Here is a 26,859-nt window from a genome sequence, read left to right as displayed (position 1 = left end):
CTATAATGAGATTTGGAGAGAGTGGGCAACCTTGTCTTGTCCCTGATTTTAGTGGAATTGTTTTGTGTTTCTCTCCATTCAACTTGACCTTAGCTATAGGCTTGCTGGATGTAGCCTTTACTATGTTTATGTATAGGCTTGTATCCATGTTCTCTCCAAGACTTTTATCATGATTTGGTGTTGGATTTTGTCAAAGGCCTTTCAGGCATCTAATAAGATGATCTTGCGATTTTTTTCTTTCAGTTTGTTTATGTGATGGGTTATATTGATGGATTTTTGTATGTTGTACCATTCCCAATTCCCTGTGATGAAACCTACTTGATCATGTTGGATGATCTATTTGATGTGTTCTTAGATTCTGTTTGAGAATATTTTATTGAGTATTTTACATCAATGTGCATAAGGGAAATTGGATTGAAATTCTCTTTCTTTGTTGAGTCTTTGTGTAGTTTAGGTCGCAGGGTGACTGTGGCTTCACAGAATGAGTTTGATAATGTTCCTTTTGTTTCTGCTTTGTGGAAAACTTAGAGAAGGATTGGTATTGCTTCTTCTTTGAAAGTCTGAGAGAATTCTGCACTAAAATCATCTGGACCTGAGGTTTTTTTTTTAATGGTTGGGAGACTTTTAATGACTGCTTCTATTTCCTTAGGAGTTATAGGACTGTTTAAACTATTTACGTGATCTTGATTTAACTTTTAGTAAATGAAATCTATCAAGAAACTTACCTACTTCCGTTAGATTTTCCAATTTTTGTGGGGTACAAGCTTTTGAAGTAAGACCTAATGATTCTTTGAATTTCCTCAGTGTCTGTTATGTCCCCCCTTTCATTTCTGATTTTGTTAATTTGGATATTCTCTCTCTGCATTTTAGTTAGTTTGGCTAGAGGGTTTTCTATCCTGTTGATTTAAAAAATATGGTTCTTGGTTTCAATGATTATTTATATTATTCTCTTTGTTTCTAAGTGATTGATTTCAGCCCTGAGTTTGATTATTTCCTGCTGTCTAGAGCTTTCAGGTATGCTTTTAAAATTGCTAGTGTGAGAAATGTCCAGTTTCTTTATGAAGGCACTTATTGCTATGAACTTTCCCCTTAGCATTGCTTTCATTGTGTACCATAAGTTTGGGTATAGTGTCCCTTCATTTTCATTGAATTCTAGAAAGTCTTTAATTTCTTTATTTCATCCCTGAACCAGTAGTCATTGAGTAGAGATTTGTTTAGTTTCCTTGCTTTTGTAGAGTTTCTCTTGTTTGTGTTGTTGTTGTTGTTGAAATCTACCTTTAATCCATAGTGTTCAGATAAGATACAAGGGGTTATTTCAATTTTCTTGTACTTGTTGAGGCTTGCTTTGTGACCACATATATGATAAATTTAGGAGAAGGTTCCATGAGGTGCTGAGAAGATTGTATATATTTTGTGTTTTGGTGAAAGGTTCTATAGATATGTTAGGTCCATTTGACTCATGGCATATGTTAGTTTAACTATTTTTCTGTTTAGTTTCTGTCTCAATGACCTGACTTTTGGTGACAGTGTGGTGTTAAAGTCTCCCACTATTAATGTGTAGGGATCGATGTGTGATTTACGTTTTAGCAGTGTTTCTTCTACAAATGTGGGTGCCCTTCTATCTGGGCCATAGATGTTCAGAATTGTGTTGCCATCTTGATGGATTTTCTCCTTTGATGAGTATCAAGTGCCCTTCCTCATCTTTTAATTCATTTTGGTTGAAAGTCTATTATGTTAGATATTAGAATGGCCTCTCCAGTTTGCTTCTTGGGTCCATTTACTTGGAAAACCTTTTTCTAGCCCTTTACCCTGAGGTAATGTCTATTTTTGTTGCTAAGGTGTGTTTCTTGTATGTAGCAGAATGATGGGTCCTGTTTACACATCCATCCTGTTGGCCTGTGTCTTTTTCTTGGGGAATTAAGTCTGTCAGTGTCAGTAGATATTAGTGACCAATGATTGCTAGCTCCTGTTATTTTGATGTGAGTGACTGTAGTGTATTTGTGTGTTTCTCTTCTTTTTGTTTTCTTGCAGTGGAGTTATTTATTCCCTGTGTTTTCTTGGACGTAGTTTACTTCCTTCATTTGGAGTTTTTCTTCTACTATCTTCTGTACGGCTGGGTTTGTGCATAGATATTGTTTAAATTTGGTTTTGTCATGGAATATTTTGTTTTTTCTATCTATAATGATTTGCTGGGTATAGTAGTCTGGCTAACATCTGTGGTCTCAGGGTCTGAAAGATCTCTGTCCAGGTTCTTCTGGCTTTCATAGTCTCTGCTGAGAAGTCAGGTGTAATTCTGATAGGTCTGCCTCTTAAACGTTACTTGGCCTTTTCCCCTTGCAGCTTTTTATTATTTTTCTGTGCTCTGTACATTTAGTGTTCTGATTATTATATAGTAGAAGGATTTTCTTTTCTGGTCTAATCTATTTGGTGTTCTATTTCTTTAGGTTGGGGAAGTTTTCCTCTATGATTTTGTTGAAATATTTTCTGAGCTTTGAAGCTGGGGATCTTTTCTTATATTTCTATTATACTTAGACTTAGTCTTTTCATAGTATTCTTGATTTCTTGGATGTTTTGTGTCAGGAATTTTTTTTCAATCTAACATTTTCTCTGACAGATTATTGATTTCTTTGATTGTATCTTTTACACCTGAGATTATTTTTTTTCTATCTCTTGTATTCTGTTGGTGATGTTTACCTCTGTAATTCCTGTTTTCTTTCCATCTCCATGTTTTCCATCTCCATGATTTCCTCAATTTGTGTTTTCTTTTTTTCTATTTGCATTTTCAGTTCTTGACTCATTTTATCATTTCCTTTACCCTTTTTTGTATTTTCCTATATTTTTTGATGGATTTATTTGTTTCCTCTTTAAAGGCCTCCATCATCTTCAAAAGTATAGTTTTATGGTAATTTTCTTGTGTTTCAATTGTTTTAGGGTATCCAGGGCTGTTTATAGTGGAATGACTGGGTTCTGGAGGTACCATATTGCTCTGAGTTTTCTTGACTGTGTTCTTATGCTGGCCTTTATCCATTTGGTTATCTCTGGCATTGGCCTGTTGTTTCTGGTTCTCACTGGATTTTTTGAGCACACAGCAAGAGCCCTGAGCAGGAGGCTGGATGTTCCTTGATAAGCTCTCCTCAGGATGGTGGGCATAGTTGTGGACTGGCTGCTGGATCTCCAGGAATAGCCCACCTTTCTCCTCAGGTGTCTGTGTCCCAGTTAGACCCACAGGCAGGGGATTGGACTGGGGGTGTCTAGCCTGTATGATCCTGAAGCCCATCAGGTCTCCCCAGGAACCCAGAAGCCCTCCTCTTGCCAGGGGAAAATTCTTAGAGTCAGCAGTCACTCCCTCCCTCCCCCTCCCTCCCTCCCTCATTCACTCACTCACTCATTCACTCACTCACTCACTCACTCACTCACTCACTAACTCACTCATTCACTTACTCACTCACTCACTCTGTGGTCTCTGAGCTCAAGCTGCCCAGGCACCATGCACACTGGGCTCCACCATTTTGGAGAGAGACCCTGTATGCTCTTGAGGTCTGGACAGCCTCCTCAAGGGACATGAGTAGAGCCATGGATTAGAGTCTGAGACCATTACCCTGGATTTTGGGAGTTGGGTGGCCAGAGACTGGAACAGCCAGCCCCCAACCTGGGAGCTTTCCTTGAGAAGGTGAGAATAGCCAGATGGACAGAGGCTAGCACCACTTATTCCCAGCAGACACCCATGGGCTCTCCTCTCACTTGGGAAATATGGCCCCTAACATTTTTTTGAAGTCTGCAGCACAGCCTCTCGATCATTTTGCAGTAACTGTGGACTTGCTACTCAGAAAAAGTGAACAGTAAGCACCACCATCTTGGATCTTCCCCATGTTATAAATTAATTGCCACATTTCTTCCTTCTGTTTCCTCCCTTCAAATCTTCTCATACACCCCTTCCCACTCTTCTTCAAATGGATGGCCTCATTTTCACCAATTGTTATTATATTCGTATGTATATTTTATTGTATGTATTTTCATATTACATGCATTTCTAAATACAGCCTGCTGACGGACTCAATTTTTTTATAACTCCCAAATTCACAACTTCTTTATCCTATACTACTGCACTTTTGGACATGTGAGCATGAGAATCTTAGGACTCCCTGAACTGACACTGGTTGCAAGATCAAGCCATAGAAACCTTGACACATGTGTGTAGGAACCCTCACCAGTTTTCCATCATCTAGACACCACTAAATCTCAATCCAGTTTCTCCTTCTTGATTTTGTAAGCCCTTTTAGGATTTCTCTGGAAACCTTCCCTGCTCTCCTCAGAAAGACTCATTGTATGAAGTGATATTCTGCATGCTCTTGGTAAGTGGCACTACTGATCTCAATATGCAAAAGAGATTTTTTAAATAGGGATCCACTATGTCTCTGTGAGCTTGATACTGGACACAGTATACGAGAAGTTTTTTCCTGCTCAATTGTATATTTTATATTAATGATTGGTTTGGGCTCTAAATGTTGACTGTATAGGGCAAGGTCCTAGGCTTCTTATGCCTATGGTTTCTGACTATGTCCTGGAACTTTATCTTCATTGTCTGCTTCTAGGCTTTAAATAAAAGGGAAAAGAACATGAAAAAGTTAATCCTACTTTTTACAGTCCTAGTCTAGAAGATGTACTTCACTGGTGCTCTCATTCCATTGGTAGTATCTAGTCATATGGCCACAGCTGGCAAATAAAGAAGGCTGGTAAATGGAGTTCTGTGGGTATTCATAACATGTCCACACTATTGAAGAACATGAGTTTTAGTAGAGAGCTCACCATGTTTTTGTTTTTCAAAATAATATAGTGCATCATATTTTCTACCTTATGTTTGACAGCAAAATAGAAGTTACATTCGCAACTGCAAGAAAAAGAAGCTATTCTGTTATTGAAAAAAAAAACCTTGGGCCCTTTAAAAATTACAAAGTTGTAGCCTTATCTGAAGTGACTGAGCAGGAAAAATATTCTTAGAAATATAGGGCTTGGCTCACCTTTTTTTGCAACAGAGATATAACCCATACCTATACTTATTTGAGAATTGGAAGAGTACATATTTGTGCTGTTGAGATCCGGTTACACTGTATTCTGAATTACTCCACATTGTGTAAAACAGTGGTTTAGTTCAGTCTCCCTGAGAGACTCCATTTTCCCAACAGTCCATGACTCCATTTGAGGATGGAGGATGACTCTGTATCTTGGTAGACTCATAAATAACATCATTTGTCAAACACCACCCACAAAGTACAGGCTGATAAGTAATTTATTTGTAAAAGTAGAAAGAGTGCCATCCTATATATTTATTAAGAGAAATTGGGACCACAGGAGTACATAGGTTATTCAACTGAAACCCAGGCCCAAGACTGCCAAGTGTGCATGCTGGACTGAGGAAAGGCTAGAATCACTTCTCTTTGACTCAAGAAAGAAGAAGAAGATACCTGACACTGGCAGTGGCTCCACTGACCATCCCATGTGTGTGTCAAGGGACTGATGGACAGAGAACTCCTGGCTGCCTCAAGCTTTCAGACATAACATACTCGGCTTGTCCCCCGGCTTGCCTCTCTGGATCTGCCTGTGTGTTCATTCCCCTGGCCTCAGTCCTGCCCTTGGCTTCTATAGTCCCCACTGTCCCTGGCTTCTGTAGCTCAATTCTGACCCTGAAGCTCGAATCTCCAGTAGCAGCAGCCATCACTGCAGCAGCGGTACCTCCAGCAGCCTGCTAACATGAGTCCTTATCGCATTCTTGCAGGGGTCTTCCTTTGTATCTCTGTCAGCTTCCTTGGCTTTCAAGCCACTTTGAACCCTCCTGAACTATGCTGTGGCCTTTTAAATTCTTTGTAGCTGTTCTGCAACTCTACTTCCTTTAATTCTCACAATCTCTCTTAATCTTCCTCTATCTCTCTCATAAATTGTGTGTGTGTGTGTGTGTGTGTGTGTGTGTATGAATGCTATGTATAATGTGTGGTCTGGGAGTTAATATTAGGAAATTAATCCATGACTATCAAGGAAAGTGGAAATATTTTGCAAATTGTTGTCAACGAAACTGCTACACCTTATAAATTTATTATTTTTAATAAATAGTGATGTTGTGAAGCTATGCAAATATATTAATCTGTTTTTGATAATAGAATACTTATGACACCTAGTCTGTGGAATAACCATTTTTAGAGTGGAGTTGTTAGGAGCAAGCATTTGAAGTATTTAAATAGGAATGAGGTAACCCAGAACCCAAAAGGCAAACACTGTATGTTCTTTCTCATACATGGTTCCTAGTTCCAAATCGTTTATATGTTTAACCTGGAGTTCTTGAGGAATCCAGGAACCTAGAACTGGATTATTGGAAGAGGGTGCATTAAGGGAAGTGGTTAGTAGAGTTTAAGTAGAATGAAAGAAAAGGGAGGGGTGGAATTGGGGGCAGGAAGGTTCAAACCAACAGTGGAGTCAGGAGCAGGGGGAATGAAGGGATAGGGGAAGGACTTACTATGAAAAAGCTGTATGGAAACATACACACGTGATATGAAAGAACAGGGGACATATACTAGGCACTGAAGATTTTTTTCTTTTTAAATTGGAATCCTTTTCTTTCTTTTTTTAAAAATTATAATTTATTCAGATTACATCCAGATTGTTATCCCATCCCTTGTATCTTCAGATTTAAGCAGGGATGGGAATAGGAGGATGAGGGGGAAGATAGAGTAGGGAGAGGGTTAAGCAAAAATAAGGAAGTATGAAAAAACCTTATGGAAATCCACTAGTTTGTAAGTTGCTATGGCTAATCTTGGTTGTTAATTTACAAACCTGGAAGAGGGACTCACAACTGTGGAATTGCTGCCATCAGACCGGCACATCTGTGGGTCATTCTCTTGATTGCTAATTGATGAAAGATGACCCAGCCCATTGTGGGCAGTAACATCTTTAGTCAGGCAGGTCTGGGCTATGTAAGGAAGGAAGCTGATGGTGCTCCTTGGAGCACACTTTCTCCTGTGGTTTCTGCTTCAAGCTCCTGCCTTGAGTTCCTGTCTTGGATGAAATAAATTCTTCACTCCTCAAGTTGCTTTTGATTGTATTGTTTACCACAGCAATGGAAAGCAAATTAGAACAAAGGCTTTAAAATATTTCTAAACCGTAGGTTTACATGCAGGTACCTGGAGTGGATGAATAATGCTGTTCCCAGAAGACGTGAGTTAGTAAATGAAAGTGTCAGCGCTAGGTATGAGTCACTCCCTATAAGTTACTGGTCAGGAGGCTGCAGCGGCACCTAAAGCACTATAGGCTATTGCCAGTGCTCTTGATTGGCCACCACTGCAAAATGATAAGACTCAGTTGTAAAAGACACCACACACTTTGTTTGCAGGGCACGAAGAAATCAATATTGAACTGACAAGGAACTGCTCTTGCTGCTGACTGGCTTTTATTGTACTGGAAGGTGCTGTGCAGACTGCTGGAGGAGAAAAGACAGAAGTAGTCTCACTGAGCACCGGATGCAGCATGCTATAATACCAATCTACAAGGCAAGACGTTTCCACTGGGGAAATGGTGAGAAGACTGACTATGTATGGAGATAACCAACCACTCTATTACACTTGAGGCCTGTACTACAGGGGGGAATTCATACTTGGTACTATAAACATGATCAAAACCCATGAGCAGGAAGGATATAGGCCCTGATTGGGGGAATGAGGACCTGCTATTTTGCTAAATGGACATGTTGTCAAAATTACCTTCTAAATATTGGTGTTTATATCCAAAAAAAAATCATTCTGCTCTTAGCCTTAATCAGAGATTTTTTTTTTATTGCGGTGGCGGAGTGGTTAATAAAGACTCGAAACTGTTCAAAGTGCTAAGAATAAATCCCTGTGAGGGCTCAGCTATAGATGTGACATCTATATCAACCTACTTCTTGTCAAGGCTCATAGAGCATCACAGACAAATGTGAAGAAAGAGTGTAAGGCTCTGAGGATAGGGAAGATGCTGGGCATACCATGGCTAGTGTACACATAAACTCATAGCAGCTATAGATACCTAATAAGACCTGAGGAGCTATTGACAGTTGATGGCTACTGGGGAAGGAACAGTCACTTTTCTTGGGGTTGGTGGCTACTGATGGGTTGCCTATGTCTTAGTAGATGACCTCACACCATATCTAGGAAGCACTAATTTATCTCAGTGAGTTAAAAATAAACACACAAATAAGAGGACATGAATTTGGGAAGGAAATTATTTAGAGGGTCTTGGGTGGATCTGGGTGGGGAATGGATGTGATCAAGACGCATTGTATACATGTATAAAAATGTCAAAAATAAGTAAAAATCATATTAAAACCACCTCCCCTAAATATTTCAGTACCCTAGTATTTACATTTTGTTGAGGCCTGCTTCTTTCATTTTTCTCTTCTGTACTTAAGAATATAAGACAAATTGTCAGGGGATGGTGCTGAAAGTGCTGTTGATCTGTTTTGCCTGGCCATAGGAACAGAGATGTGGGCCAGGAGAACAGAAACAATCTACTTTCTCCCTTTCTGTCATAGGCCCCAAAGCACACTGCAAAGCTTCGGCTGGCATTCTGAGCTGCTCAGCTACTATAATTTCAAACAATGTTGAAATCCATTTGGGGACAAATATGCTTCCTGCTGAGAAATAATTTTTATTTCTATCTTCCATATCAAGTCACCCAGTTTCTATGCTCCCTTCCCTCCCACTTGTCAATTTTATTTCCTGTGAGCTTAAAATAAGTACCGTGGTGGTCAAAGAAAGTGGCCTAATGGTGCCACTGGTGTTATCTGTATGTTAGGGTGTGTGTGTGTGTGTGAGGGTATTGTTCAAATAACCACTTGTGCTGTGTTTGTGCCTATCTACTGCATTTTAACAGTCTTCCATGAATCAAAATATCAATAACAAGCTAATAAAATAGTATTGAACTGGGTTGAATGAGGGGAATGAGCGCGCCACAGGATTTCCATGTTCTGCTTTGGCATATAGATTTAGCATCACATGTGATTTAAATCCATGCAGGAGCTAAGCTCACCATGCACTGTTCTCATTTTTCAAAGCCTCCTCAGACACATCTTGCCAGATCTATCTCTCTTTCAGTTTAATACCCTTTAAATGATTGGAAATCAGATTTTGTCCAGAATGATAAAGGGTGATTTCTGCCTCCTTCCCTCTCCGTCTGGCTCTGAATACTGTTCAAAATAAGCCAGGTCTTTGCAATGAGTTTGGCTGCTGTCAGGGCATTTATGTAGGAGCTGAGCTATCGCGACTGAACTGATGGGATAATGGCCCTTACGGAGCTGCATGCATAGCACATGCCATGGTGGGGCTTTTTTGAGTTCTTCCTCAAATAGCTACAGTTCTTGTTTGGGGAAATTTAAGATGGTCATGTATTTCCAAGTAAGAGAAGGAATGGGCAAAAAAGTGGGCAATTTATGATTTGGCAAATGATCCTTATTTTGTCACATTGGATGTGTGATTTGGATAAATCATGTAACTCTTTTGAGCTTCAATTTATCTGTAAAGTGAAGAAATGGTGTTGTATGAGTTTTATGGGTTTTTCCATGTCTGAAATTCCATGTTCTGTATTTGGAGCCTTATATTACTTAACTCAAATGCTCTCTCTCTCTCTCTCTCTCTCTCTCTCTCTCTCTCTCTCTGGGTGTGTGTGTGTGTGCATGTGCACTCGTGTAGGTATGTGTATGTGTGTATAGATGCACATGCATATGTGGGTATTCATATGGAGGCTTGAGGTCAACCTGTGGTGGTGGTCTTTAGAAACCATCTACCTTCTTTTCTGACACAATGTGTCTCACTGAGGCCTGGGGCTCACTGATTATGCTAAGCTCACTATCCAGAAACCCCAGAGATCTTGTATCCATCTCACTAGTTCTGGCATTTACAAGCTCGTGTGCCACTATATTTGGCTCTTTGTATCAGACTGAGTATTAAACTCAGGTCCTCATGTTTGTATAGAAAGCACTTCATAGACTGAACTACCACCACAGGCTCTGTGCAAAATCTTATATTAAATTTTGACTACCACCATGATGCTGTTGGGAGAGGAGGGTATTTAAAAGTTGGTTAGGTGCTAAAGAGGGATTAATACAGCCATCCGGAGACCGAGGTAGTTATTAAATGAAGGGGTGACTTGTTACAAAGTAAGGCTGTTCTTTGCATATTGTTTCTTCTGCAGATGCCTGGCTTTCCTTTCATCTTTTGCTGGTGCAACAAAATAGCATACATGAAACAGAACAAGGCTCAGGACCATATTATCATAGTCCCCAGCCTCTAGAATCGTGCTCTGAAATTGCCCTTATATTAGTTACCTGGCTTCACATATACTACAGTAAGAGAAAACAGACTAAGACCCCATGGTAATGGCAGATTTATAGGCTTTTATGTTTGAAGGCTCTGCTCACTTGGTTGGGTAGGTGGATGGGTGGTCAGGGAAAAGTGGATGAATCACGTCGATGTGGTGCTATCTCGCACCTAACTGTATGACTCATCCTCTGTGCTCTGTACACAGAAGCTATGCCCTTGCACTATTAAGTATCAATTTTCTTCCCACAATGATAGTCCTGCTAGTTGGGTCCTTTCCGCTGATAGTTTGTTTTACTCTGGCCTTCTATGTAATGATTGACTCCCCCTCTATTCTCTCTAAACATTACTTAGCTTGATAGATGGTATTTTCCAAAGATGGACATAGCATAGCTCTCATCCTACATGATCTTCTACAGGAGCAGTGATTCTCAACCTTCCTAATGCTGTGAACCTTTAACACAGTTTCTCATGGTGTGCTGACCCCCAACCTTAAAATCATTTTCATTGTTACTTCATAGCTGTATATTTGCTACTGTTATAAAACATTATATAAATAGCTGTGTTTCCTGATGATCTCAGACAACCCATGTGAAAGGATCATTAGACCCCTAAAGGGGTCATGACCCCCAGATTGAGAACTACTTTACAAGAGGATCTGCCCCTCCCTCATTAGGAAGTGGACTCTAACTCCCCTGTTTTTCTGGGTTGGTCTTAGTGGCTTAGTAAGTAGCAATCAGATTATTAGTCCTAGGGCCTGCAGGAGGGGTGATTGCAGTGCAGTATCTTCATGAGGAGGTGCATGGGAGTATGATTTCAGTACCCACAGAGACCTTAGAGATCATCTTCTGAGCTAGCCTGCCATACAGCTGCATTCTGAGGCCAACTTGTCTACCATGGGGTATTGAGAGGTAGGAGTAAAAGATGCTGAGGCCTTCTGTGAAGTGATTTGGGGGACTTGTAGGATGGTGTTTGGTTGGTTTTGGTTTTAATTTTTGTTTTTTGTTTTTTGTTTTGAGACAGGGTTTCTCTGTGTAGCCTTGACTGTCCTGGACTCACTTTGTAGACTAGGCTGACCTTGAACTCACAGAGATTCACCTGCCTCTGCCTCTCAGAATGCTGGGATTAAAGGCCCATCTTGGGCGATGATTTTAATCATAGTAGTTGTGTTCTTAAGGAAAAGACAGTGGCTCAAATAAAAATCACTATGAAACAAAAAGTATGTGAAGATTCTGGCACCTTCACATCCAGTGTTTTGTCTCTTTATATAGCTGTCCCCAAGCCAGAAATTTCAATGTCTCTAGGCTTGGGGGTGAAACCTTAAACAAACAGAAAGTAGACATGAAACTTGGCACTAATGACTCTAGTGACATGGTGGATACTGGAGAACTAGAAGAAACTCCTGTTGTTAAGAAACTCAACATTCTTACTGGGACAGAGGGGAGGACATCCTATTGGGACTCTAAATGAGAGACGCATGGGAGAATAGCAAGGTAGAAGGACCCAGAGGGTCCTAGAAACCTACAAATAGAACATTATGATAGGCAGATTTGGGCCCAGGGGTCCCGCTCAAACTAAGGCACCAGCCAAGGACAATACAGGCGGTAAACTTTCAACCCCTACCCAGATCTAGCCAATGGTCAGAACATTCTCCACAGTTGAGTGGAGAGTGGGATATGACTTTCTCACGTACTCTGGTGCCCCATATTTGACCACGTCCCCTGGAGGAGGAGACCTGGTGGCACTCAGAGGAAGGACAGCAGGTTGCCAAGAAGAGACTTGATACCCTATGAGCATATACAGGGGGAGGTAATCCCCCTCAGGAACAGTCATAGGGGAGGGGAGTAATGGGAAAATGGGAGGGAGGGAGGAATGGGAGGATACAAGGGATGGGATAAACATTGAGATGTAACAAGAATAAATAATAAAAAAAATTAAAAAAAAAGAAACTCAACATTAAGCAGACCTGGCTCTGAATTCTGGCCTTCTGTAACGTCTGCTGATGCTCAGCTACTGTACTCTTGGGTTTTTCCATGCCACTCGATCCCTGTTGGAAGGCCCCTTGAAGTCTAGGCTCTGAAATTTACAATGTCACCTTTGCCACTTTCTATTTGTCACATTTATTTCTTGTATTTCTTAAGGTTAGTGATTAGTGCTGAAGATGTGCTTTGGTGGCTCTTTACCTAGCATATTCAATACTCTGGCTTTGACCTCCAGCACAGCAAAAAACCCAAAAGCACAGAGGGGTAGTGTGTTGGTTACTTTTGACATCACTGTGACAATATCTGACAGAAGAATCTCAGGAAGGACAGGTCATGATAACCTGGCATCTTAGTCTACTTTCTGTTGCTGTGATAAAATCCTGACTAAAAGCAACTAGGGGAAAGGAAAAGTTAATTTCATTTACAGATTATACCCTATCATCAAGGGAAGTCAAGATAGGAACTCAAGGTAGGAAGCCAGAGGCAATAACTATAGTAGAGCTCACAGAGGAACACTGCTTACTGCTTTGTTTAGCTATCTTTATTACACAACTCAGGCCTACCTGACCACTACCTACAGTGAGATGGGCCCTTCTTCCTCAACTAGAGGTCAAGAAAATGCCCCACACATGCTACACAGTGTAACCTTATGGACAGAATTTTAGTTTTAGTTCCCTCTTCCTCAGTGTGTCAAGTTGACAACCAAAGTGTCTTAGGGTTTCCATTGCTGTGACAATACTACCATGACCAAAAAGCAAGTTGGGGAGAAAAGTGTTTATTTGGTTTATACTTTCAGATCATAGTATATCATTGGAGGAAGTCTGCACAGGAACTTACACTTGTCAGGGACCTGGAGGCAGGAACTGATGCAGAGGCCATGGAGGAGTGCTGCTTACTGGCTTGCTTCCCTGGTTTGTTTGTTCAGCACACTTTCTTATAGAACCTAGGACCACCAGCTCAGGGATGGCACCACCCACCATGGCCTTGGCCCTCCTGCACTGATCACTACTTGAGAAAATACCTTATAGCTGGATCCTATCAAGGCATTTCCTCAACAGAGGCTCCTTTCTCTCTGTTGATTCTACCTTGTGTCACATTGACACACCAGCCAGTATACAAGGTTAGCTCTCCCACTTGATTTAAACCAAACTTCAGGCCATTGCTTTCCATGCTGCTAACCCCTTCACCATTCCTTAAACATGCCTCCACACTGCTGTGTTATACTGATTTTTTTTCCTGTGTGATAGTTAGCCTTGATCCCCAACTTGATTGGACTTGCCTCACATTTGACCATGTCCCCTGGAGGGGGAGACCTGGTGGCACTCAGAGGAAGGACAGCAGGTTGCCAAGAAGAGATTTGATACCCTATGAGAATATATAGGGGGAGGTAATCCCCCTCAGGCACAGTCATAGGGGAGGGGAATAAGGGGAAAAAGGGGGGGGGGAGGAATGGGAGGATACAAGGGATGGGATAAACATTGAGATGTAACAAGAATAAATTAATAAAAAAAAAAGAAAAAATGACTTGTGTTGGGCATTGTGGGATATATTTCTTGATGTGTCTGTGACAGCATTTCCAGAGCTGATTAGGTCATAAGGGTTCTGACTTAATGACTGTATTACCTCTTTATAGATTCATAATATGATGGGAGGTAGTAAAAAGAGGCAGGTCCTAGTTGGAAGAAGTAGGTAACTAGAAATGTTCTCTTGATGACTATCTCTTGCTCTGTGCTCTTCCTGTCTCATCCTTTCCTGACTCCTGGATGCTGTGATGTGAGCTGTTCTAATGGGTCATACCCTCCTCATAGTTCTTCTATAACTTCTCTCTGCCTTTATATTATTATTATCACTACACTGCAATTTTTTTTTGCTTACATGCTTAATTATTGTAGTAGATTGTTAGGCCTTGAAGTGGAAACATGGTGTTGTATCTTTCTTTTGGTACAAGTTATAAGTATATGTTAAAAGCTAATAATTTTTCCCCTATTTTTTCTGGCATAGTAGCAGTAAAGAATTACTGATTTTCTTTTACTAGAGAGAGAAAAACTTTTAAAACAATTTTATTAAATATTTTTACATATACATTTATATTATCACACATATATACAATAAACTACCTACAGCATGAAGAACCACAAAATAATCAGGGATTATATAAATGCTACATTCATAGTGTTTTGGCTATTTGTATTTGGTAGCCTTGAAGAAAACATCTTTCTTATCTTGGTGCATCTAAAATTCTGAATGTAAACCAATATCTGTCATATTTAGTCATTATCAACTTAAAACATCTATCTAGAACTAAAAACATCTTAACACCTAAACAACTAAGTTTAATTGTAAAACTAAACTATCTGGTCTTCAAGCCCATCAGAGACTTGAGAAGGAATAAACATTAATTACATGAGTATGCTGGGAGTGCAGGTTGACAGCTTCCAAAATGGGAACATGACAGAAACATTTGAGGCCTACATAGTCACTCAAAATTCTCTATAACATTGGAGCATCATATTCAGCCTTGTGACTCATTATATCTGACAGACATATTCATGAGGCAGGAACTATTGAGGACTTGCTTACCCTGTCTTGGCATAGTTTGGCTGTTGACTCTGCCTGCATCCAAGCTTGCCTATTTTTTAGGCAGAATTCTGTCTGTGGTAGAAATGAGGATATTTTCCCCCAGTGACTTTTTTGCCACATTTGAAGCCATCTCCATTAGGAGGTTCTTTGATGCTCATCATCTTCTTTGAGGTAGACTGGGTATTGCCAGGAGTTAACCTGTCTCACTGTCAATGAAGCTTTAAAATAATAAAAACATCTTTAAATGCCATATTCTGTATTTCTCTGAGGTTTTTAAAGACCTTATCTAACTATTTTATCTTATCTTTTAATAGAATCATATCTATCTGTTACCCCTAGGATGTATGTTCTTGTGATAAAAATAGACTAGTAACTGATATGATTATGATTTGATCAGCTAACAATTAACTTGTACAACTTACTTATCCTAAACAGCCTGCATTAGTACTTTCAAAGTATTGGATGTAAACCTTTATAATTGAGTTGTATGGGTACAATACTTCCTATTAGAGTAGAAATATATATATATATATATATAATGTATGTGAGGAGTGTTCTTAAATTTGAATTCTATACTAATGTATCTAAAATTCAACTTATTTTGCATCTATATACAAAATTCAATACCAGTAAATTAAAAATAACCTTGTGAGTAACAAGGTGTTGAGTAGATTCATTAATCTACTTTTTGTCCTATCATCCTTATATATTCCCCCTTCTTTCTTTTCATCTCTTATCTCCAAACCTAAGAATGAAATATGAAGGAAAGGAGAGACATCCCTGAGTCCAACCTTGTTTTCTCTCTAAATAAGACCAGTAATAGCTTATAACCAACTCCCAATGAATATAAACATCTATCACCCAAGAAAGCAACCAAAAACCTACCCAACCCCCCTTAAGGGAGATGAGGTATCGTTCTCTTAATGTTTCTTCTGGCTGATTTGGGATGAATAATACCTTTGTAGGGGCCCTAATAAAATTGGGGGGAACGGTTAAATAAGCTAGGAATAGCATTTGTGGTTCAGTTTCTAACCGTTGAGAAATTCCAGTCTTGGAGTCCTGTGTAGGATAGTCTGAAATGTTGGACCAATTGGGATTGGAAGCTTTCTTCGAACTTGTCCTGTTTGATGAGGAACAGCAACTCAAGCACTTGGTGCTGGAACATGAAGGATATAGGATGTCAGTGTCCAGCAGTGTGAGAGGAATGAATCCTGCCAGGTCTGATCCAGCATCAGTGTCTGGTTCTTTTGTTCTGAAAACATATAATTTCTCACAAGCATTATACAGTCCTAAAATTATAAATATATAATGTGTATGTGATGCACAGAACAATCTAAGCTGGTTATCTGCTCCTTCTATGAGCAGAAAAGAGACATCTGTAAATCTTTATTCATGCCATACAAAGATCGGCATCTAATAATAATCCACAGGGATCCTGTAGCCAACAAGAAGCGTATTCTATGCCTAGACACTCATGTCTCAGCCAGGCTCAGAGATATTCCCATATAGTGGGATTAGCAATATGAGTTACCGGCTTATTCTGCAGTTTGAATTCTTCACATCTTGATTCTATCCCCTCCCTCATCTCCTTCTGATACCCCCTCCCTCCTTCATCCCCTCTCCTTCCCTCCCCTAGTCCTCAGAGAGGGGAGCCCTCCTCCCTGAACATCTGACCTCAGCCTATCAAGTCTCATCTGTATTACCTGTAACCTCTTCCTGCGTAGCCTGGCAAGGCCATCTTGCCAGGGGAAAGTGACCTAAGTTCAGTGGCCAGAGTGCATGTTCGAAGTAGTCCCTATTCTCCACAAGTGGGACCCACAAGGAGACATCTGAGCAGAGGGTCTAGGTCCACATCATACATGGTCCTTGGTTGATATTTCAGTGTCTGTGTTGTAGTGTAGTTATCCTGGATTATGTGGCTAATATCTGCTTATGAGTGAGTATATACCATGAGTGTCTTTCTGGGTTTGTGTTACCTCACTCAGGATGATCTATTCTAGTTCCATCCATTTGCCTGTGAATTTCAAGATCTCCTTGTTTTTGATAGCTGAGTAGTATTCCTTTATGTAAGTGCATCACAGTTTCTTTATCCATTCTTCAGTTGAGGGACATCTAGGTTATTTCAGGTTCTTGCTATTATGAATAAAATTGCTATGAACAGAGAGAGAGAAAAAAACTTTGATGATGCTTTTGTCTATGTGAAGCCTGAGTTCTCACACAGTAGGTAGGAGAACACCTCTGTCTCCTAGTGCTCACCATCCTGGGAAGAGATCGAAAGCCATGAGTTAAGCCCAAAGGGAAGACAGCCCAGATTTTTAAAAAACAGAAGCTCTTCTTGTTTGCACATCATAATTAGGTTTCCTGTAGTGAAATGCTAAGATGACCTCACAACCGGACTCCATAAGATCTGTCGCTTACCTATTCTTGGAATCTATTGAAGGATATTTCCAATTGTTTCAAAGTTTTCACAACCACACAAGTACTTGGAGTAGCTGAATGATTATGTTATAATTTGCATTTTAGCTTGACTTCTTTCCCTTTTCTATTGTGATCCTAGGGATTGAACTCAGGGCTTTGTTCATGCTACGGACATCCCGAGACCTAGGGTTTCTCTATTTTGTATAATTTTCTCCTGCTTATAAAAATTTCAAGATTCATAATGCCTGCGTATATATGCATATACAATATGAATACATTATATACACATCTATATATACATGTACACATAAATTAAAACCTAGATCAAATAGTTTATAAAGATTTATAACTATTCTTTCTTAGTAGAATTAAGGTTTTAATGCATAGACTCTTGGTGTACATATAGCATTATCAGTAAATATTGAGGAAAACATTTTCAGTAATATAGTATATTTTATTACACACTTTCCACCATTTAGTTGTTTAGGTACTGTAAATGATGTTCCAAAGTACTTTAATGACATATATACTTTTGTGTTTATTATCATTTCCTTGCTACATGTTTCTTAATGGATAATGATTGGTTCTGGGAGCATGACCGTGCACACAGGTCATGTTCTGTATCACCACACTGTTTTAGAAAGGGTGTAAAATTGCACATTCTTTCAAATGTGTCGAAAAATCAATCTCTATGTTCTTGCTTCTCCAATATTGGTAATTTCATTAAGACTCACTTTGCCCAACTGATAGTGAAAATGGCATGCTGTTGTGTTTAATTTGCTCTTTTTTGTGTATTGATGTAGCTTCTCTTTCAATAAATTATGCCTTCATCTTTAGAGTTTTACAACCAGAAAGGCACAGCCTGTGTGTACACTTGGATTTTGGGAGTTCATGTTCCTATTTTCTGAGTTAGAACTTGAATTCTTTTTATTGGAAGTAAAGGCCAGGTACCCTGTGTCTCTACAGCAACCTTTCTGTGTTCACCAAGGGAATTTTACTCACAGAAAACAAACACAGTCCAATTCACTGAACATTTTGCAGAGGAGACAGAGATGCAATCAACTGCTTGGAATCTTTGGCTGTCTCCCTTACCACCAAGTGCCCCTTTTCTCTCTCTGTCCCCATGGTTCAGGTTTTCTTTCATTATATCTTACTTGTGACAGTCTCCCTAGTTCTTAAATGTCACTTTACTATCTGAACCACTTTATGACTTTAAAGGCCCCATGCGTTGAAAGCTTTCTTCTTTACCTCCATATTTCATCTATCACTATATTATGTATTTGGGGAAAGTGACTCTAATACCATAGTTGCTAGTGGAATGATGTTCTCCCCATGTCATTTCTGTAGTATTATATATAATTATTGATAAACTTAAAATGACATATTTCTTAGATTAGGTTCCCAATTTGAGGGGAAGCCATGGATAAGAATTTGTAAAGGGATGAGGGAAACAGGATTGGGCAGAGGAAGGACTTGTGATGTATCGATAACAGAAGCCTCAGCTGCCCTTCTCGTGATCATTCAGACTAGCCCCGAGTTGAGACAAGGGAGTCAGACCTTCAAGTCTCATACTCATGGCCAATCCTTGGATGTGGCTATCCTCAAGGTAGTGCATGTAACTCTGGAAAATTCTTGTCTATCAAGAGGTGAAAGGAGAGAGCTCAGCTCCCAATATTTAGCCACTGATGTTTTCAGCAGTTGAGGAATAAGAGCCCTGGCTCTGAAGGGAGAATTGAGTGATTTTTCTCAGTCATTTCATTATTTCTGGTTCATTTACACTGTAAATCTCTTTGACTCGAAGGTACTCTTAAGTATGTCAAGCAATCAAGACTGGAGGTGTAAGAGCAGAGTGAGGATTCTCAGTTGGCTGGAGGTCGGGTTGGAATTCTAGTTTTTGCCCTTTTATCTCTATGGTCTTATGCAAGTCATAATTGATGCCTTACCTCTTAAGGGGCAAATAAGAGAAGTTAAAGAAAATGACTCAAACTACATGTTGAGCATTGTGCCTCTTGACACTGACACTCAACTTCTGATTTTCTGTTTTCTTAAAGATTTCTTGATCTTTTATAGCATTTGTTTCAAGATGCATTCATTTAATATTCTTGAATAACTTCAGCAACTTAAAAGGATGGGTTATAAAGTGAGGAACTTAGATTGCATGGTTTTAAAACTTAGTTTTAACATTTTAAAGTTCTAACACTTTGTGATTTGATGCCCTGAAACATGCCGGATAATTAATTCATATCTCATTAGTATTCTCACCATTTTCACCTTGGTTTTAATGAGCTATATTGGTGATCCTGGCGCGCTGTCTGTTAGACATTCCTGATAATTAGAAGACGTACAGGAGGTGAGTCTTTTGGGCCAGTCACGGGACCAGTGGCACCAAGTTGGCATTCCTTTGTTGCCAGCTTCTTTAGAAGGAAGCACTGATTCTGCATCTGTACAAAAAGAATCCCTGCTGCATGAGTATCACAAGTGAGAACTATACAATCCAGCAACATCACTTTTCTTAACTCAATTGTTGGCCGGGATGACTTCTCCTGTTTCTTATGGGGCTAAAGCTGTTATTCATTGACTAGGCTTAAAATCCCTGTGACCAACCATTGCAGTTAGAAACACGCGCGCGCACACACACACACACACACACCCCACTGCTACTGCTGATCACTGTAGCAGCTGAGTCAATTAGCTGCTGTTTACTAATTGATCTTAAAGATGATCTGGGAATCACTTTGCATATGGTAGACTTCCTAACTATCTTCTGTTAGCCAGTTGGGCTATCAGTGAAAAAAAAAAATAGCACAGATCATGTAGGTTAAACAGTAGAAATTAATTTTTTTCACATATCTAGAGCCACGTGACGCCTCCCTTTCTGCTTCGCAAATGTTCATCTGTCAGTATTCTCACATGGCTTTGCCTCTGTATAGCTAGATGTATGTGCATGGACATAAACAAAAGTATCTCATTTTCTGAGGAGGGTATCAGTCTTCTAGATTAGGGCTCACCCCTTATGACCTCATTTAAACTTGGTTACTTGCCTAAAGACTCTGACTCCAAATACTTTCATTTTAAGGGTTAGGGACATAATGAAGCACATAACAACCTCTAAATTTGGTTTTGGCTCCTGTGTAATTATCCAGATACTAGGCAATCAGCCAGATGAATTACTTGCAGTTGTAACTCTTTAGTTGTTTAAGAATGAACCAGGGCCTCAGAGATGGCTGGGTGGTAAAGCTCTCTGCCATCAAGGCTTATGACCCGAATTCAATCCCTGGGACCCACATGGTAGAAGGAGAGAACTGACTACTTCACGTTGTCCATTGACCTCCACATATGCTGTAGCATGCATGCATGTAATACACACACACACACACACACACACACACACACAAACAATGTTAAAAAGTAATTAGCTGGGTGTGAACATATGCCTTTAACTGAACATCCAATAACTTGAGGCAGGAAGATCATGACTTTGAGGCTAGAGTGGAAGACCCTGTCTCTACAAGAAATTAAACTACCTACAATTGCACATATACATTGTAATTTGACTTGATCGTAAAGAAGAGTAAGTGTACACAGGAGTCAATTTCATATCTTCAGAGCTTTTGTGAGGTCCACAAAACAAGACCTTGTTGAATTTGGCTGTTCTCACTTGGGGGTTTCTTTCTAATGGTTACTTGTGCAGTGTTTAAGTCATCTCTTAGCTCCCCTTTTGTGTTTGTTTCCTTTGTATTGCAAGTGTTTTCCCAGAACTGATTTGCAGTGCTAGGACTGGCTTTCAGAGGCGATGCTTTTCTGTTTTACTGAGGCTGAAAAGTTGCTGTTTGAAGCTATTTTATGTGGATTTTGTGTCTTCTTTCAGAGAGAGTAAGTTCTGTTTATTTATTTTCAGGGGAACTGTTTCTCAGAAAAAATGATTCTCTATAGGTTTGTGACAGTTTTTAATACATCTATAAATAAGGCTGTTTCCCAAGAACTGCCATTGTTACTTAAGAGAATTCTTTTATTTGGCTTCATTCAAACCTATATTTGAAAATAATTGATTTTTGTTCTACCTATTCAAATCTTCCTTTAAGCTATGTTTACCCATTGCCAAGCCTATTGGAAAACTTGACAGTAGGTATCCATAACTGTGTAAGACTGCCTGCTTTGAGCTTTATTTGATGGTTTCTATTTATATTTTCATGGGTCTAGGTAGCAGAACACAGAAGAAAAGATGCTTGCATTGCATTTGATCCCCAGTTTTCCCCATTATAAAACATTTTTCATATAAGCTTCATTTCAGCTTGAAAAAATGTCTTGATGACTTTTATTATGGCAACTGAATCTATGCTTGGCATGTCGTCAGCCTTTTTACGATCTCAACTATCTGGAATTGAGTGGGGTTTTCTGAATCAAAGCTGCTTTCGGTGAGGTCCGTTCTAGCTGCTTGGTATAGCGTGCAGGTGAGGTGAGTTAAAAACTGAGAGTAAGTCAAAACTCACAATGAGTCAGACATGGTGATATATGCTTGTGATCCCAGCACTGGGGAGGTACAGGAAGGAAGATTAGAAGTTCGAGGTCGTTCTGGACTATATAGCAAATCCAAGACCAGCCTGACCTATATAGCTACATTCTATCTTAAAAACAAACAGCAAATAAAAAAATCAAGGCTCGAGAATGTAGCTCAGTGACAGAGCACTTGGCTAGCATGCCCAAGGTCTTGGGTTCTATCCTTAGCATTACATAGACAATGAAAGCAAGAAACCATACCAACCCCCCCACCACCAATATGTATGTGAGTGTGCACATGCACACACGCACTAGTGCACACGCATGCGCACACAGACACTCACACACAGAGACACTTTCACAACAACTTAACACTGAAAAGATAACCAAATACACATCCACCTGAATTTATCGGAAACAGACTATTTTCCTGCAGTGTAATGTAGGGAGTCTGCATCAAGGAATCTGAAAACATAAATCACACATTGGCTTCCAGAGGGTTCATGTGAGAAAAGAGTACAAAAAGAGTAGTAATGTTTTTACTCATCACTTTATTGGAGGTGGTTGTACCTGGCTTGACATATGCTAGACTAGTTCCCAGCCCAGTAATTTTTTATATGATATACATGATAATATTTTTCATGTGGTTTTAAAAAAGAAAATATATTATCAAAATTCAAGTCATTTGGATTCTTTTTATATTTTCCCCTTTAGATCGACTTCATTTCTGAGAGCAGTTTTGGGTTGATAGCAAAATTGAACAGAAAGTACAGATCTCCCATATACCTCCTTCTTTTCATCCCAGCCTCCCCCACAGCAACACTCCTGTTATAGTCCATAGCTCTAATAAAATTTGGGAGAGAGAGGGGAGACCTGGGAGGAGTTGAAGACATGGGAGGAGTTGAAGACAAGAGGGGGGAGTGGGAGTGATGGAGATGCTATGCTCATGTATTTAGTGGTCAAAAATAAACAAGTCAAACGGTAAGGTTCACCCTTGGCATACATATGCTGTGAGTTTTCACGATTATTAGCCATGATTATTATCTCATACAGATAAGTTCATTGCCTTAAAAATTCTCTGTGTTCTGTCTAGTGTTTATTCCCCTCTCTTTGACTTCCAGGAATGTGTGTGTGTGTGTGTGTGTGTGTGTGTGTGTGTGTGTGTTTAATTTATACTGTCTCCATAGATTTGTCTTTCAACAATGTCCTATAGTTGAAATCATATACTCTATGATTTTCAGATTGCTTGTTCTTCACTTAGGAATATGGATTTAAGCTTCCTTCATATACTTTCATGGCTTAAGAGCTCAATTATCTAATAAAAGGATCCCTATCTCTTTCTCTCTGTATCTCTCTTCGTGTGTGTGTGTGTGTGTGTGTGTGTGTGTGTGTGTGTGTGTGTGTGTTGTGCTGGAGCTAGAGTCCAGGTACTTGTGCATGTTAGGCAAGCACTCCACCATTAAAACTATATCCCCAGCTCATTATTGCCGTTTCAATCTAAAATTTCTGATTACATAGACTGTTGAAGTTTCTTCACACGCCTCACTACCATCTTTGGTGAGCTCCTTGTTCATGTCTTTTGGCCACTTTCATATGAGACTGTTTGTTTTCTTATTGTTGAACTATAATAAGTCTTCCCAGGTCTAGCCAATGGTCAGAACATTCTCCACAGCTGAGTGGAGAGTGGGATATGACTTTCTCACGTACTCTGGTGCCTCACATTTGACCATGTCCCCTGGAGGGGGAGACCTGGTGGCACTCAGAGGAAGGACAGCAAGTTACCAAGAAGAGACTTGATACCCTATGAGAATATATAGGGGGAGGTAATCCCCCTCAGGAACAGTCATAGGGGAGGGGAATAATGGGAAAATGGGAGGGAGGGAAGAATGGGTGGATACAAGGGATGGGATAAACATTGAGATGTAACAAGAATAAATTAATAAAAAATAAATTTATATTTTGATATAACTGGAGAGATGGTTCAGTAGTTAACAGCATTGGCTGCTCTTGCAGAGGTTTGTTTCCCAAAATCCACATAGTGACTCACAATCATCTTTAACATCATTTCAGGGTATCCAACATCCTCCTATGCTCTCTACAGGCACCAAACAAACATATGGTACACAAACACATATGTAGACAAAACATCTGCACTCATAAAATTAAATAGATAAATCTGAAAAATACATCCTTTGCAAATATTTTTAGACTAATCTGTGGGTTTTCCCATTCATTCTTTTGGTAGTATCTTTTATAAGACAGAAATTTTTAAAAATTACCATTTATTGATTGTGCTTAGGAATAGTTCCCGCTACAACACTTTCACACCTATATAGCCTATTTTGTTCTCACCATTAACCTTGTCTTATATAGTAAAGCAAGGCTTTGTCATATTAGGTAGATTTTCTTAGTTCTGATTATTTTTTTCTAAATATTTTTGAGGGCCTTTGGCACTTTCTCTGGATTTGTCTTCAACTCGCAGCAAAGTTACAATGTGTCATAGGAGTTTGCTTTGCACAAACTGGATGTGAACCTAGAGGATGCTGTGTGCTACCTGAAAGCCTCCACTCCCTAGTTCATAGAGCCATGCCTCTGCACCAGGACTGTGTTTGCGACTGTGGATACCCTTCCTCCACATGTATAGCTCTTTTGCTGGCTTTGGGGGATTTTTATTGTGTTGTGCAGGCTGACCTTAAACTCTTTGCCTTAAGTTGCCTTCTTGCCTCAGCCTTCTGCATAGCTGGAGTACAGGTGCTATTCTGGAGTCCTGCTCATTTGATCAGTTCATCATTGCATCTGTGTTCCCCACATTGAAGGGACATCCACTCTTTCAATTTGAGCTCCAGTGTTGTCTCTTCTGTGAAACTTTCTCATCTTGAGTTTGACCCTATCTTATAGGACTTCTCATAGTCGTCTCCTTTATTGCAACTGAACATTTACTCGACCACACTGTGGTCTATGAAGCCTTTCTTTTCTTTTCCATTCCATCAGCTTAATGTGTTTGCTCTATTCATCATTGTAATGATAGTATCGAGGCAAATGAATGCATACTACAGTACTCTCCTATGCTCTTTAGACTAGAACAGCAATGTATTTTATAAAACCAGTAACATAGTTTGAATGCCCAGTGTTGATAATTCAATTCAAAGGTATTGTTTGGCTAATTATTTTCTAAAACACTATTCTGGGTACTGGGGATATGGTTTCTCCTATCTAAAGATGCTTTGTCAGTCATTTAATTCAGAATCCCAGTGAAGAAATTATCACTTTGTGGGTCTTGGTAGAAGGAGGTATTCATTCCAACTAGGATCACATAAAGTGGCAGATCCACATTTTCTTATGTTCCTTTGTAGTGAGTACAGTGACACACGACCAGGGTTCAGTGGTTAAGATAAACTTCTTTCACTCTGGCCCTGAGAGTCAGACACTATGGGGAATCTTGGCTTACCAGAGATAATCACTCTTACTCTATTACTCTCTGTCTCTCCCCACAACCACTGTGTGTGTGTGTGTGTGTGTGTGTGTGTGTGTGTCTGTGTGTCTGTGTTGCATTTGGCAGCAGAATCATTTATGGTCTGTGGAATGATTTGGGATATTGTTTTGAGCTAGGTTCTTGAGACCTGCTGGCATTTCTATGAGCCACCTAATGTTCCTCTGATAAATTTTCTTTCAGTATAAATCAGTCAGAGTTGGTTTCTATTGCTGACAACTAAATATACTGACTGATTCAGGATAATAAAAAATAAATACACAAAAAGGGAAGTAACAATTCAACATCCCAGTATAGAAAGTGTCACAAAGGCGACAGATTCAGTGCAAAATGAACCATATGGGAAATAAGCTATTATTGAATAGGCAATGGTCTCAGCTTGTTGCTGCAATAACCTGAGAGGCTTTGTTAGGGATGTGGCCTAGCCTCAGGCTTGGAGAGTGGCCTGGGTATACATATGAACTTACTGCTGGGAGAAATATGAAAGAACTGAACGTGGGGCGGGGGGGCGGGGAAGCATATACAAGGCCCCGTGTTTTCACTCCAGCATCACAAAATCAAACAAAAAAGGAGCTACAAAAGATGCATGTATCAATCCATGAAGCCTATTAAAAACTCAAAGAATCTATAGAAAATATCAAATTAGGAAAGATTACTATATAATTGAAAGGAAATTTACTGGATTCAGCAAGTAAAAGTGAGGATGGTCAATTAAAAGTTGAATTTTAGGTAGTTAATAATTGTTCAACATATGTACAAAATACATGTCTTGTAATGTCTGTAACATTTTATATAACTTAGAAATGTACAATTTTCTAAATTTCTTAGCCCAAGTGTTTCCTCATTTTATGTCACAATCTTTCCTGAAAGGAATTAGGGAACTTGGACAGAAGAGTCCGGAATTAGCAAGCAATGTTTTTCTAGGATAAGTGAGCTTTTATTTCACCTTTAAAGAACCCCTGAGATATAGGGTAAAAGGTGATGAAAGAAATAAAAGAGAAAAGTAAGTAAATAAACTTCTACCTATTATTAGAATCATAGTCTCTGTGTCTGTCTCTATGTCTTTCTGTCTGTTTGTCTCTCAATCTATTTCTCTCTCTGTCTGTCTCTGTCTCTCTGTCTGTCTCTCTCTGTCTCTGTCTGTGTGTGTGTGTGTGTGTGTGTGTGTGTGTGTGTGTGTGTCTGTCTCCATTCACCTTCTACAGCTCAGGCTGGCCTTCACTTTGCCTGAAACCCTTGGTTTTTTTGATATAATGTCTCACTATGTACCCTTGGCTGTATAGAACTGCCTGTATAGCTCAAGCTTGTCTGAAATGACCAATCATCTGTCTTAGCCTCCTGAGTACTTTGATTATAGGTGAAGAAGATCATGCCTGGCCCCACTAGGCATTTTAATTTATATCACCTCATTCCAACCTCAAAAGAGTGCTATGGCATAGATATAAATAAGCTTTTCTTTTTTAAACTATGCAGCAAGAAACGTAGATTCAGAAGCTGAATAAAGTTGTCTAAAGTTATTCAACTAGTGAAAACTAGAAGCCAGAGTTATTCTAGGGGC

Source organism: Acomys russatus, chromosome X, assembly GCF_903995435.1.
Source record: "Acomys russatus chromosome X, mAcoRus1.1, whole genome shotgun sequence".
NCBI classification, from domain to species: domain Eukaryota; kingdom Metazoa; phylum Chordata; class Mammalia; order Rodentia; family Muridae; genus Acomys; species Acomys russatus.
Note: the sequence above shows the minus strand (reverse complement) of the source record.